Below are 11,489 nucleotides of genomic sequence, written 5' to 3'. Positions count from 1 at the left end.
ACTGAGCCAGAAGCTCACCATTTTGGCTAGTCTGGCAGACCAGCAATCTCTCAGCATCCTTGTCTCCCCCTTCCAATGCTAAGGTCACGGGGACACGTAGCCACACACAGCTGTTTACATGTTTATAGGGGTTCCAGCTCAGGTCCTTATGCTTGCACAGCAAGTGTTCCCATCCACTGCACCTCCTCTTCAGCTCATGAAGATATTTTTAAAGTAAAACTGGCAACAAAGTTTATACTCAACTGGAGGTGGCTGGCTGGAGCTCTGTTTAGTTGCCGCCCAAACAATAAAGACTGCTGTGATCTATTAGTGATGTCTGCCATCGGCAAAGGCCGGAAGGTGTTACAGTATGCTGCCACTGCACCTAAATATTTCCTCTAATAGAAGAGAGAAAGCTGGAGTTCCAAACTTACGCCAAACTGGAGAAGGATATTGTGTGTGTATGGGGGGGGGGCAGGAAGGGCAGGGTTAACCTTTGCTCCCAGTCCTGGCCACAGTTCCTCTTTCAGGGTTTCTTCTCAAGCCACCCTCCACTCCTAGGTGTTCCCCAGGCCTGATTGCAGCTTCAAGCACAGGTGGCTTCTCATTCTGTAAAGCCAGCCAATCACATCCTGACCACATTGCCGCAGGACCTGCTGTCTCGTGAATGATACTGAGACAGACTAGCTCCCAGTGCCAGCTCGGGACTTAACAATGTCCCTAGCCGATGATCGTCTCTCCTAGCCGGTGACCGCCTCTCCTAGCCGGTGACAGCCTCTCCTAGCCGGTGACCGCCTCTCCGGTTGCCTTTGTTCATGCCAGTGACTGAGTCTATTGTCCAGTTACTTGCTCTGAATGTTCTAGAACAACTGCAGTTATTTGTATTAGCCCTTGGTTGGCAACATAGCTGTTAAAACAGAAACCTGGCAGCAGCTTCCCTCTCGTTGATTGCCCGTAGTTCCAAGTCATTGAAAGGAATGGTCCTGGGAGGCAGGAAGGCAGAAAACCAGAGTACCAGAGTACCGTGCAGGGTCCAGGGTGAGTGAAGACAAGATACGCAGATGTCATCTCTGTCTGTCCTGTCAGTATGGGTGCCTGTCTCGAGCCCTGGCTACCTATGGTCAGAACCAGGGGAAAGGAAGATGGGAAACCTGATCTCAAATGCACCAGGTGACCTAAACAGGCTCCTGAGCCAATGAGCAGTGACAGTGATTTTAAGATAGTTCGAATTTGTGCTTGACCTCCAGGGTCAAGTTCAGACTGATCTTCTAAGGGCATCTACAATTTCCTGTTGCTAGCAGTTGCATCTTCTGGGGGGTCACAAGATCTTCGTCAGAGTATGTGTTGGATAAAACTACCATCAAACCTTGTCAGGAAAGGAGTGACAGCTGGGCGCAGTGGCACACGCCTGTAATCTCAGCACTCAGGGAGGCAGAGGCAGGAGGAGTTCAAAGCGAGTCCAGAACAGCCAAGGTCTACAAAGCGAGTCCAGAACAGCCAAGGCTACACAGAGAAACCCTGTCTTGAAAAAAAAAAAAAGGGAAAAAGAAAAAGAAAAGAATGCTGTGGTTGACTAGTGATGTTTACCACAGACAGCGTATGGAGGATTGGTGAGTATTCTGGGACTGTCTTCTTGGTCCCAAGCCCACTAGAGCTATCGCCACTTGTTGTTCTCTTCTTCATCTTCCAGGAGAGGCAAGATTCCTATATTCAGGGAATTTCACCGTTTTCTGGTCTTGTCTAGAAGAGCTGGCCTCTTTTTGGGTTCTGTAGAACAGTACCTTCCAGGAAGCCTATTAGATATCTCTCTCTCCTTCCCTTCCTTCCTCCCTCCACTTTTCTCTCCCATTGTCTCTCTGTCTCATTCCAGCTACTTCTCCTACCTCTGGGTGGGCAGACCACTCCCACCTTCGGCACCCAGTATCCTGAGCTGCCCTCTGGAGCAGAGGCATGGGGGAGCCACCACGACACGGCACTGGGAACATTTTTCAGGGATCTTGGTTTTAAAGGCCTGTTGGGAACTCTCAGAATCCTATGCACCATGGCTGTCAATCAAGCTCATTTACGAGAGAGCCAAGGCCTGGTGTACAATAGCCATAGAGCCTCCTATAGCCCTCCCCAACACTGGACATTTGCAAGAAGCCCTGGCAAATGGTACTCTGGGTACAGAGCCAAATGGCCTTTTAGTCTTTCGTGTCTAGGCAGGATCAGAGACATGGCCTCCCAAGTGAACTTTGCTCCAAGTACATTGTGTCCTTTGGTCTTTGCAGGAGCTAGTGGTCCCATCTGGCCTTCGAGCCTCCATCCTGATTCTGAATTCTCAGGCTTCCATATTCCCTCTGGTTCTTCCTGCTGCAGATATTTTTTTTCCTCCTTTGAGACAGAGACTTTCTTAGTCCAGGATGGCTTCAATTTTCTTTGTAGCTAAGGATGGCCTTGGATTTCTGATCCTCCTGCCTCCACCTCCTAAGTGTTGGGCTTTCAGGCTGGCTCCTTGCTGCCTTTGTCTTTGTCTTCAGGGAATTTTTTTTTTAACCTGTTTTCTCTACCCCTGGGCTCAGGCTTGGCTTCTGGCCCAGCACCACCTCCTCTCCCAGCACCGCTGGCTTCCCACCCCAGGCCTCAACCCTCTTCCCATTCTGTGCTTCCTGGCAGCCAGTCTCCACCCACTCCCAATTTGCATTTACTCCAACCTCATCAGCACAGAGCTCATGGCTTCCAAGGGGAACAGGTGCATGCTGCTACACAAGCTGGGGGCTGCCGGTTGTGGGAAGGCTTTGTGCTGCACTCCCAGCTACTGGCAAGCCTTCCTTCAAGGTGAAACCTGTTAGCTTCTTGATATTTGTCTTACACAGATTTGGAGACAGAGGTGAACCAAGAATAGCGGTACATCTGGGAAACTGCATCAGTTATAGTCTTGTGTCCAGAACAAAGAAGGAGATGGCCGTTGTCCCTGGCCTTGCCCTTGTTGGAGAATGAGGAGAGGGTGTGAGTACACACCTCAGCATGGCAAGGGCTTTTGCATTCAGCTTGGGAGCGAGGTGATGTCACAGGCCGGTTTTATAGAAATCGTCTGAGAAGGTTTGTGTACCAGGTCCAAGTTCGTAAACAGCTGAGATAAGATTCAAACCCAGGTGGTCTCAGCTTGGCCACATTGACTAGGGGAGGGGGAGAGGGAGGTAGTGCTGATCTGCTTCTAAAAGACCCTCCCAGGGAGAAGACGGGGCAAATGTTCCCTGGGCCCTCAGATGTTCTAGGTAGTTTGTAAGTAAGGACATTGGCTTCTTAGGAAGAAGGTTCTGACAAGGTCTAAGATACAGGTTTGATCAGCAGATGGTACCGGCCGATAGCTAACTCCACCCCTTCCCAGCTGGATGGCTTTGAACCACTTCACTTCACTTCTCTGAGCTGCAGGGCCAGCTGTCCTTGTGAAATGCAGGCAATATCAAAGCCAGCTCACTGCTGATTTTAGGATTCCATGAGCGAGTGAGTGCGTGGGGGGTAGCGAGTGGCCAGCTCCCTAAACACAGACTGCAGTTGCTGAGGTTGGAGTGTGCCTCTGTGTTGCCCCAGCTCACTGCCACTGGCTGCAGGAGGTGCTGCTTGCAAGCTAGGGTCTGGGAGGAAAACAAGGGCCTGAGCTAACAGCTGCTTCTTCTTTCCCATGGCACAGGCACCTGGAGGCACCGGAAGACAGGCTTTCTTGCTCTGAGGGGACTGACAAGTGTAATCATACAGTTTAGCAGAACAACAGAGTGGTCATGGGTACAGATTTGTCACTGGTTGTGAGAAGGGCTGGCTGCAGGCATTGCCTCCGGAAGATTTCTGCAGAAGCCTGCATCTGCTGCCTCCTGCCTCTTCTAGCTGGGCCGGGCCAACTGGCCAGGTCTCTGGACTTTCAGAATTTGATTCTGGAAAACCCGTCCAGGAAAGTGCTGAGCAGTGTGGGCTACTGTGGAGGTGCTCCAGATGCCCTCAGTAGGTAGGAAAGATGGCAGTGAGTTACATCCACAGCTCTGCCTGACCCCAAGGGTGAACGACCCGTAGCCCTCCTTGGTGGCTCTTCGGTCAGTTGATGACTGTGGGGTTTATTTCCCTGCACAGCTAAGCTCTCAGAAGTGAGCTTCCCTACCCCATCCCATGCCCAGACCTCTTCTCTATGTTCACAGTATAAATGTCCTTCTCCACCAAGACTGGTTGGCTCCTTCCACCACACTGTGGCATAGCCCATCTCTAAAATGCCCCTCTCTGGCCCTCACTTGCCCATGCCTGTTTTTTTTTTTTCTTTTCTACTTCCCTTTGCAGTGAAACACTGAGGGGAGAGGGAGAAAGACAGGGCTCAGTATCAGAACCATCACAGCCCCCTCCCTCCTTTATCCCACTTCCTTCTTAAACCTGGTCATCGGGCTTTGATGCCCTCCCCACCCAGTCTCCCCAGGTGAAGAAAGTCTGTGTCACTTCTCACCCACACGATGCCAAACCTGTCAGTCAGTCCTCCAGCCTCAGCGGCTTTAGGGGTTGGCTGTACCCACCTTCGGGATCCCCTCCCCTGTCTCTTTTGTAGATTTATAATGATCTCCTGACTTGTGATTATCAAGGAGGCCCAGGGCCTGAGAGTCCTTCTGCTCCACAGGCCAGTTCTCAGACTGTGATAGGTGATCTTGACTGCCAGACTGACCAGGTGGAGAAGTGCTCAGAAGATTCCTGAGGCACACCTCGGGGGCAGTTACAAGAGCTCTGACGTAAGGAAGACTAAAGCCGTTAACACGGTCGAAAACCTCTATTGGGAGGTGCTGGAACTACGAAAAGGGGGGCCCCGCTAGAGGAAGTAGGTCGTTGGGGTTGTCTTTGTGGGCTGTCTCTTGCCTGGACCCCTTCTGGTGGGTGCTCTCTTGGCTTCCTGTCCACCATGATGTGAGCTGCTCTGTCTCACCCTTCTTGCCTCGGGGGACTGAACCTCTTAACTCCGAGCAGAATAAATCTTCCCTTCCTGTTCTGGTTCAGGTCCCAAAGGTCCCCTGCCTTTGGGTCATGTGTTTGAACACAGCCTACAACTGATGGTGCTTTTGGGGGGACCCTGTGGGACCCTTGTAGGAGGAGGTGTGGCTGGGAGAGGTAGGTCACTGGTGGCAGGTCACTGAGGGTTATAGACCACCCTGCTTGAGGTTTGAGCTCTTGGTTCTCTGCTCCGCCAGAACAGGTAGGGAGCTGCTTACAGGATAAGGGTGACCCCATATTTATGAACCTAGCTAGTAGCACAAGAGACTAGCAAGACGTGGGTGCTTAAGGCATGCTTGCTGACTGGATGGATAGATGTTTCTTTTTTCACCCAGGTATTTCAAGCCTACATGCATTTGGATGGCTCCTTGCCATGCCTGAGGCTTGAGCACTGGACCTCTTCAGTTGTCCATATCATCAGCCTTCCAACAGGGGTTCTGTACAGTCCAGAGAATGATCCACAGTAGCCATACTTTCAGTTTTGAATGAGTGAGTTTATTGGCTCTATAGCAAGCTGAAGTCAAGGAATGACTAGCAAGTGAATGATAGATAGAAGCAGGTAGTAGAATGTCATAAAACCTGGAGCCGAAAACATCCAGCAGGAACTGGCAGAGGAACCCCTGCTGAGGCAGTCAGTGGTCAGTGAAGTTCCTTATAGTGAAAGTCCAGACAGAGCAGAGGGTCCTCCCGCTGAGGCTTCTGGATGAAAGAACAGATAACAGCAGTAAGGTAACATCATCGACTTGAGGGTTGCAAACGTCCAACAGAAATCCACTAGGGAGGTAGAGGCAGTCCACTGGGGGTCTTAATTGTAAGGGCTCTCGCCACTGACAAGCTGAACTGCACAGATGAAGATAGGATTTCTCCTTAAAAAATACCACGTTTGAGACAAAACTGCCTAAGTCTAAAACGGGTGGAAAGGCCATAATCTCAAAAGCCATCTTCTCAGCTCAAACAGTTTACCAATGTATATTGTACAATGCCCCTGCTGCAGGGTGTCCACATACCTTAGTCTTGAACTCAGTAAGCACAAGTCTCCCCCACCCCCACCCCCACTCCCACCCCCCGTGTGGGCTTGAGGTGGCGGCCCTTCTCAGCTCCATCTTCAAGTAAAGAAGAGTAAATGGTCTCAAATGTGTCCACACACGAAAGCTCTACAAAGGCTAAATAGAGAGTGACCAGGAGTCAGACTCCAAGGAGCAAGCCATCCACTGCTGTCCTCAGTTTGCCTGTGTCTGAAATGAGAAGTGATGTAGATTTGGGACCACGTAGGCAAAGAGTTAGATATGAGGTAACTGAGAAAAACCACAGCTGCATCTTGGCAGCTGTGTCTTCTATTGGTCCTTTGTGGCTAAACATCCTCAAAGCTGCAGCAATGGTGTTCTGCTAGAGCAGAAAAGAACTCACCAGGGCATCTTCTCACACCCTGCAATAACAAACGTCCACACTCTCAGAAGGCCTGACATCACTATCGTATAATGTCAGTGTTGTATAATATCACTATGGCTTTGGCCACCTGCTGCCGGCTTTGTGACCCTTTCTTAGAGGATTTTAGGAGAAGCTCACCATGGTCCTGTCTACCTTGGTTTGGGAGGGGAAAGGGTGACCTTGTCCCATATAGATAGATAGATAGATAGATAGATAGATAGATAGATAGATAGATTATTATTAATATATATATTACATATATATATTACTCAACTCATAAATATTCTTAAAACTTATTTATAATCTGCAATGTGCAGCCCACTGGGCTCACCAGCCTTGAGTCCATCCACTTCCATCTCTCTTTGGGGTGTTGGCTTTGCTTAGCTCTGCTAAATAAACCTTTGCTCAAGCTATCTTTTGACCACATTCTTTCCTCCAAGAAGATGAGAACCAAGAACAAAATGAGACCCATCACGAGTTAGTCACTCTCAGAGGCAGTTGTGCTTGGAAAGGTGCAGGGGTCACTCCTGTGAAGGGGCCGTAAATAAAGCCGCACACACCATCGTCACCTGTGACCTTCAGAAGCTGCTCTCCGGTGATTCAACCCTGAACCATATCACTACAGGCCCCGGAGGCCTTTTATTCTCACTCTCCATCATTGTCCACAGCCTCACTCATTAGTCTGTTCATTCAGCACTTTTTGGGGACACACACTGAGCCAGACCCTGACACTGCACGTGCACAACACTGAGTAAAGCCAAGGTCAAGCCCTAGCCACCAAGAACTAATTGTCTGGAGTGGTCATAGCAGTGATTGGCCACTTACTGCTGGGGGCCTGCCAAGCTCTAACGGAGGGCCTTTGATCCTGGTCATAACCACTTCAGTCCTCCCCCAGCCCTGCAGAGAAGGTGTGGCTTCCGCCTCTGTTCTGTAGATATATGCATTTCCGTCTATATCTGCTATGAATGGTGGCCACGGGGTAAAAATCCGGGCAGTTTGGTTTAGGAGTCTGAGAGGTTTCTTCTTCCACCCCTACACGTCCAGTTAACAGACAGCCGCTTGGAGGGCCCATCTCACACTCGGATGCTAGCATTCAAGAGGCTATAACGTCTGTCAGAACTCGTATCATCCCACCCCAAGGGGAAGCAGACACGTCAACGCCCCAGGCCGGCTCAGGGGCAGCTCCCACGGTGGGCTCTCTTGAGCCCAGCCTCACCGGGAACTTGGACACTGCCCACCTGGAGGACTTGCCCAGGGCGTAGTGTGACGGGACCTTGCTCGTGCCCTGCAGATGCCCCCCACAGGTAGCACACCCCCACCCTGCCCCACCCACGCCACTTCTGCAGTTCCCTTTGTTCTTGCTGTAAGTCACAGGTGACAGCCTGCTCCTCCCTCTTGAGGAAACTGTGACAAGAGTGAACTCTGGGTCCTTGAGAGCCGCTCCAAGGAGGCTTTGGAAAAACCCTAACACACTGAAGCCGTAAAATGGTTTTGGGGCAAATGCCTCTCACTTTCAGTCTCTGCAGTGGGGTAAGGGAGAGGCTCCGGGGGTTAAGGCGAGAACCAGACAGGGTTCGGTTCTCATTGCGCCTCCTGCCGGCCCTTACCTGGGCATGGACACTGTCTTAGAATGTGCATGTACGAGATAAGGCCCCTGATACGGTGATTATGTCTGCACATTCAGGGCTGTTGCACGCATGCTGAGTATGTGTCTTTGGGCATACGGGTCCGGGTGCTAACTGGCTGATCTTTGCTGCCTACAAGAGGACCCATCTGTCTCTGCCTACACGCCTCTGTACTGACTGGCCTCTGGGAGCAGCTCTCTTCCATGTATAGCCCATCTGCCTGCGCAGGCACACTCCTTCTGCAGTTAAAAAGCTTAGCCTTGGAACTGTCACTCCACCACGCTGACCCTATCGTGTTGGTCAAAGCCAAACGCACAGCTGAGAAAGCCAAGGACAGGGAAATAGATTCTCCCGCTGAGAAAGGGAGCGGCGGAGAACTGGGGTCTGCCACCGTCTGCCTTGTGTGTGCCCGTGTGGACATGTGTGAGTGTGCAAGTGCGTAGATGCCCTTTCAGACCTGCAACTGTGCATGTGGACGAGAAACGAGAGTGCTACGTTAAGCGTGTGTCTGGGCTTCTCTATCTGTGTCTAGTAGCAGCACATACAGAGAGAGAGAGACAGGGAAGGGGGAGGGAGAGGGAGGAAAGAAGGGGAAGAGAAAGGGAGAGGGAGAGATGAGAGAGAGAGAGAGAGAGAGAGAGAGAGAGAGAGAGAGAGAGAGCCCTGTTGAGTCTGAACCTGTACGATGAGCCTGTCTTAACCCCTCACAGAAGCACCTCCCGGTCTGCATGTGCTGAGGCGGATCTTGCTCTGTTCCTGGCCCTGAGAAAATTCACTGGTCAGTTGTCTTGTAGTCTATTATTACCCAGATGTCTGTGTGTTCCAAACAATTGTTTTTAAATTGCTTCATTAGTCTGTCTCGGCGGACCGGATCCTGCCACACTTGACTGGCTCAGATTCTCTGGGACAGAGCTGGTAGGAGCTTGGTGTGCCGCTCAACTTGCCAATGTGCCTACAAGTGTGGAAGAGGGCGCCCCAGAGAGAGAGACAAGAGAGAGAAAGAGAGAGCCACTACATGTTACAGGAGGCAGCATCATGAAACAGGAAGGGAATGAGTTTTGGGGCTAGAAAGAGCTGGTAGCCGGAACCTGTACATTTGTACATTGGGTCACTCCTGCAAGCTCACGCAAGGATGGGTCACTGCTGTGGGTATTATGGGAAGGACAGAGTTGGAAGTAGATGGTGTATGGGGAGCCCAGCACTGTGTGTGGGCCTCCTGCCATGGTCCTGCCTCTGATCCTTGTGCCCAAGGCTCGGGGCCCTCATAGGCAGGATTGAACAGTGAGCCAGTGGTGGCTGTGGTTTCCCACTTGACTTAGGTAGGTCACTGATGTTCCAAGGGAAACCCAGAGACCCTCATCTAACTCACGCAGCCCAGCTCAGGAACAAATTGGGAGGCAGAACTAGGACCTAGTGCCATCATGCCTGTGGTCTGTGCTCACAGAGGCGATGACCGTGTCCTAGAGTCTCACGTGCTCCTCTGGAAGCAGGAGTAATGGTGTCCTAGGACCAAGCTCTTCCCCTCCACTTCCTACCCTCCTTCTGGAAGGGAGTTTTTTCAGGAGTCTCACCCATGCCATGCCCCTGCCTCTCTTCCCAGGAAGACTCGACAGGAGTCTCTCCGTTGCCAACGCTTGTGCCAACCAAGAGCTACAGAACAGCTTTGGGCCTCTGAGAGCATCATTTCCCCCTCTTATTAGCTGCCACATCCCAAAGTAATCAAGGTGCCCCTGGGGTGCTGCGGTGCCCTCTCCCGGATCCACTCGGAACCATTCCTGTAAATAAAAGATTTTAGACTCTGTTGGCCACATGTTGTCACTGCCATTTGTTCTTTATCTCATTCTCTTAAAAATATCTATTTGTTTTGGTTTGGCTGTCCACCAAAACGTTTCCTGAGTCGAACTCTTGGTCACAGCTGCCGGAGCCAGCACTGCCTGTATGGATGGACCAATCTCTTGATGGGTTTATAATTTTTGTTACTGAGAGGTAGCAGAGAGTCAGAGGCAGGGTCTTCTGAGAGGAAGCGAGGGGGTGCCCTGGAGAGACACACTGGCTGACTCTTTTTCACTGGTAGCTTAAGCTATTTGCCTCCCCATCCGCACACTGCCACTGTGACCTCCTGACTCACCCCATGTTCAAAGCAGGAGCCAGCTGACCAGGGAAGCTCCGGAACCGAGAGCTAAAGTAATCTTTCCTTTTTAAAACTGTTGTGCTTGGACTGTGAGATGGTGTCTTGGCACTTGCTTAGTGACCTAAGTTCAGTTCCCAGAACACACCAGAAAAAAGAAAATACCGGCTCTTGAAAGTTGTCCTCTGACCGCCACATAGGTACCATGGCTTATGTACACAAACACACAATGTAATTAAAAAAAATTAAGAAGTTTCTCTTGGATGTTAGTCACAACGAGAAACCAACAAAGCCTCCAAATCCAAGTATCAACAGATAAACGAAAAACTCAACTAACACACTATTCTTTTTTTTTTTTTTTTTTTTTGAGGGGTGGTTGGTTTTTCAAGACAGGATTTCTCTGTGTAGCCCTAGCTCTCCTGGAACTCGCTCCGTAGCCCAAGCTGGCCTTGCACTCAGAGATCTGTCTGCCTCTGCCTCCTGAGAGCAGGGATCAAAGGTGTTGACCACTGCCTGGCCAACATCCTGATATTAGCTCAACAACTACGTAGACACAGGCTAGATGTGGTAGACCCATGGGGTGTGGCTGGCCACCTCTGGAAAGACAGGCAGGTGATCATATGAGTCATAAACATGTTAACTGGAGTTACCAGAGCTCCGAGTTGTCCGGGGGCGCCTAACAGCACCTTCCTCCCGCACTGACGAGTCTGCATTGCAGAGCAGCTGTGGTCTCCATGCAGCTCTATGTGTAGCTTGAGGCGAAGTTCCCACCAAATACAGCGTTCACCGAGTCCCAGGTGTGAGTGGTGACCTCCAGGTACTTCTCCACAGAAGAGTTAACAGCCTTTGGGCCCAGAACTGCAGTTCTAAAGCACCATTTAGAAGAGACCCGGAGAAAGGGGAGGGAGGAGGAAAGTGGGAGGCAGAGAACACAGTTAGAACCTCTTTCATACTGTGTCCTACATTATAAAATTGCCTAAATAACATAATGGGTTTTTTTTTTAAAGTTTTGTAATTTTTTTGGTCCATTATTATAAAAATCAGTCATGGAAATGAACCAAGAAGAAAATAAGAAATCCTACCCCTCAGCTCCTTCAGAAACAGCCGCTCCTGCCACTCTGGGGAGAAGATTCTGTGGGTACCTCTGCCTGGCCGTAAACACATATGCACGCAGGCTTAGATGAGCACGAGCAGCCTCCACATGCTGTTGTAGAAAATGGTTTTTTTTTTCTTTTCAACAATATGTTGTGGACATCTTTCCATGTCAATAAATATAGATCAGCGGCGGCGTGTTAAACGGCGGTGCTATATCCGATCGTGTGCACAGAGAG

The sequence above is a fragment of the Meriones unguiculatus genome, chromosome 3, assembly GCF_030254825.1.
Source record: "Meriones unguiculatus strain TT.TT164.6M chromosome 3, Bangor_MerUng_6.1, whole genome shotgun sequence".
NCBI lineage: Eukaryota > Metazoa > Chordata > Mammalia > Rodentia > Muridae > Meriones > Meriones unguiculatus.
Note: the sequence above shows the minus strand (reverse complement) of the source record.